Raw genomic sequence first — 4,519 nt, 5'->3', positions numbered from 1 at the left:
TCATCAAATACACGGTACTGATCTGTATCTGCATGAGAGCCTTCAGCAGGACCGGAGCGTGGCACCTGTGGTGCGAGTGGGGCCCGGGCGCGCCACCCGTGGGACAAGCGGGAGCGGGGCGGGGAGGCGCCGTCCGTGGCGCGCGCGAGATCGGGGCCGGGCGCGCGTCAACCGTGACAGGTGCGTTCAACCGTGGCGCGCGTGCCAATCCCGTGGTGCGAACGGGAGCGGGGCGAGGCCCGCGCACCGATGGCGCTAAGCGAGCAAGACCGGGACCGGGAGCGCCATCCGGGGTAAGAGCGAGAGCGGGGGAAATTGCGGCATCCGGATTCCTTTATTATTATTATGTTATTATTGTTATTATTATTATTATTACTGCAGGCAAAGCGAGAACAAAGAGGAACAGGCAGGCGAGAGCGAAACCGTGCGTCCCCTCCACCACAACGAGCATGAATGGTACTTGGCCATGGAAGAGGCTTTAGGCCAGTTTTATATATTATAAATCCCTACATTATAGCTAATTGTAAAAGGGAAAATGATACATGATTATAATATGTGGAAGTATTTCACAAATCCATTTGTTATCCATACTGTAAAAAAAAAAAAAGATGAGACATATGACGACATTTTGATATGATACCGGTATAACTTACGAAAGCTCTCGGCATACGCAATTTTGGTCCAAAAAACGTTTTATGGCTCATTTTGTAGCTAAATAAACAATCTTGTGCTTGTTGCGCTTACTTTTTGCAATATTTTCAATTGCTTCTTATAAAAGTGACATGTAAAAAATAGGCCTCATGGACTGTTCAAACAGTCATCTTTGCTAATTTATTCATCCAAAAAAAAATAAGGTCGACTTCTAAAATTTGGCTTCCGTATATTATAGTTGAAGGATTGTGCTATTCAGAATGTAAATCAGAATGGCTGTATGATTTTTAGGGGATTTTTTTGAATTAAAAAAAAAGGTCAATGTAGGCCTATAGACACCACAAATCACTATGACCCTACATTTATAACAAATGTCGTGTAGTGAGATACTATTACTTGCTAGGAATTTCCGCAAAACTTCGTAATGAAGGTAAATCATAGGGGATTGTTATAATAAGATTATTCTAATACCTAATTTTGTTAATACCAAAACAACTATGAAAATGTACGAAAACCCAAAAATGCCGATATCTCCAAGAACACTACCCTTGTTGTGGACTTTGTCAACGATTTTAGACACAATTTTAGTCCGAAAAAAACGATTTTTGGCTCATTTTGTAGCTGAATAAAAAATTTAGTGCTTGTTGCAATTAGTTTTTGCGTTTTTCCCTGTATTTCTTGTAAAGATGACATTTATGCAAAAAAAAAAAAAAAAGAAAAATCAAAATTAGGTTATTTCTAAAAAATTACAATGAAAAAACAAAGTCGAAATCGAAAAAAGTGCTTGCAACAAGCACGAGATTTAATTGAATCAGTTCAAAAATCACATCAGAAAGCCTGTGTACTTTTTCCTGGATCGAGAAACTCTTCAAGACGAAAAATTGCCAATTTTCAAAAGGGGGACAGTTTTTTTCGTTTTTTTGACCATTCAAAAAACTGTTCAGGCGATTTTGAAAAAAAAAAAAAAAATGAGTTTTGAGATCTCACTAGGGTCTAAATAAAAGGGTGTGAGTTTCATCAAAATCGGCAAAGAAAAATCGAAAAATCGAAAAATTATGAACAGGTCGGTCCCTTAAGTAAAACATTCTCCACATAGAAAGTACACCTTATCGCCCATATGCGATCTAGCGCCGCACCGTGCCCTTTCTTATACCACCATACATGTGATTATCACTGGTATTTCCCAAGATGGGACGCCCAATTTGCGTTTTAGGTATAAGCTCGTTCAATGATACCCTTTTCAGCAGTGAGGTACTTCATAACTTTTTCACTCAGAGAATTTCTTTTACATATATATAATTTACAACCACAAGGGTTGTCTTTCAGCTGTCAGGTTGTCCAAGGGTAGCTGACCCAACCCGCTTGCATCATGCTTTGCTCTGCAAGCCTTAGTCTGTTCTGCAATAGACTTGTCACCATTTCATTCATTTTATGTACTAAACAAAAGTACCATTTTAAAGATTTCGCATGGTAGTTGATTAATGCTGCAATTACCGTAAGTTTATTGTTATTAGTGTGAATGTTCTTTTTGTGCAGTCACATTGGTGATTATTTTCATTGTCTGCAACTCCACATTCCCACCCTCGTCTACATACCTGACCCCTCCCCCCCCCCCCCCCCCATCCACACCCATTCACCCTATTTCACCTTACTCCCACCCCATCTTTCCCTTAACCGCCCACCTACCCACTCCTCCTTAGCTTGTCAATCTATTTCCTTTTATATGCTCTTACTTTAACAAAGTTCTTATGACTCTAACAAAGTATCTATCAGAGTTCTCTTTTCTAAACATGTGCTATACTCTGACTTACTCATTCTCGTAACTCTCACCAATCCACTTACTCAATTAGTATACTCCACCACTCACGCAGCCACATACTCACATCGTCTTGCACAAACCAAATTAAATGCAGAAGAATTACATGCAGTACTTCGTTTCCGAGAAGATAGTCGACTTGTGCCAATCAGGTATTCCTGCTCTCGCATTACGTACTTATCGTGCCTATGTTGTCAGGAGCACACATATTTGATGTAATGAGTCGCTCCCGAAGTATGTAAAAGACTGCATTACCTATTTCATTATCACTTTGCTTGGATTAGCTTTTTGTTGACATGTGATAGACAATTACAATGAAATGAGATAGAACATGAACTTACTATTAGTCAGAAGTCGTGAACTGCACACCTGAACTCTGTATTGTTGCATTTTTTTTTTCCAAGGTTGTCGTTCAAGACAAGTCTTTGCAGACTGCGACACCTGCTTCCTTGTAGTGTTGTACAATCCTTATCTCTTTGTGCAATTTTCACATGCTGAGGGGCAATTGCAGTTCAAAGCAAGTCCTCGCGGGACTATTGCAATTGTGCTCCCTAAGCATGTCCCCTCCGTCTATCCTTTGACAGTCACCACCTCACCCAAATGGCTCCCTTGGGGGTCTCCCCCACGCACGTTTTGCTTGGAGTGCCTCCTACCCCTTGCACGTGATACAGCCAACACCACACTACCAGCCACTTCTCCTGAATAAACAGTCAAAGTTTCCATACCCACTAAGAAGTCGAGGGAAACCAAACTCTGAGAGACAGAGAGAGAGAGAGAGACTTTTTACAGTAAATTCATTTTACTGTCTTTCTATGTTATTCATGTAAAAGAGTGAGACTGAGTCTGAAGTGACATTATATCAAAATCAAGACATGCTTGTATTGCTCATCCTCATGGGTTGTCGGGCTACGTACCACGCGAGTGGTGCTGTGTCTGTGGCAAATCGACTGTCAGCAAGCTGTCAGCCAAGTGCTCAGAACCAGAGTTGTCCAAGCATCTGTCACAGCACAAGTCAGCAACATCCAGGTGTTTGACAGCTGACACCCAAAACCTTACGTTCTCGAAACAGTAAGTCCTACTACATTGAGGACCAACCAGTCACTGAGGACAACAGGGATATGAATACTAATGGACGAAGAACTTCTCCAGCTTGAACCTCGAGAGCTTGTAAAAACAGTCTTGCAACTCAGAGTAGAATTGCCAAAAAGAGCTTAAAGAGGTTCCTTAGTAACCCAGCTCAGGACTTGGCATGTGGACGGGACGCTGCTGTTTCCATTGTCAACTTTTATGACAACCTTATTGCTGCAACTGCTATCAGTGCAGTTGAACTTAAATCTATGGCCTGTACTGCTAAACCTGACAAAATTGACCAGGCTACTGGTCATCAAGCAGCCTCAGTATTGCCGCCGTAGAGGGCATCTAACATCTAAGTGTGGGACGAAATGACAAAAGGAAAGATAAGAACGTCTCTTCCAATTCATTGCTGCAGAACAGCATCAAAGTAATGCTATTTTGATGCAAGCAATCCAAAAGCACTTGACACCCTAGACCACACAACACACATCTCCTTCCTTGCAACCACAAAGGAATGGCCCACCTGCATATCCTCTCCACTAAAGTTAGAGGCTTCCAAACGAATTTGGGAGACCACACACAGCCACATAATCCCACATCAACCTAACTTAATAGCTGTTTTGGAAACTTTCTTGGACTCCAAGGTACCTGAGAATTTTAGGAAGGTTGGTGTTTTTTTCAAGTAGCACAGGCGTGACAAACTACACGGTACTTTTGGATGCATTACTGTATGCTTTCGAAAATCACTCCATGTATCCCTTAATATTAATGTAACAGATCATCTTGAACTCGTTTTTTTCTGACAAACACACATGCTGTCCTTCTCTGTGTCTGCTACAGACCCCAGCTGCCTGGACAATATTCTCCATACATACTCTTGCCAAACATTATATTAGGGGATCTTAATCAACGCTTGGTTGAAAGATCATTTGATGATTTCACTACTTTCGGGCTCACAAATCATGTTCATTTCCCAAC

Source organism: Penaeus vannamei, chromosome 20 (assembly GCF_042767895.1).
Source record: "Penaeus vannamei isolate JL-2024 chromosome 20, ASM4276789v1, whole genome shotgun sequence".
Lineage (NCBI taxonomy): Eukaryota > Metazoa > Arthropoda > Malacostraca > Decapoda > Penaeidae > Penaeus > Penaeus vannamei.
This window is presented reverse-complemented; position numbering follows the sequence as displayed.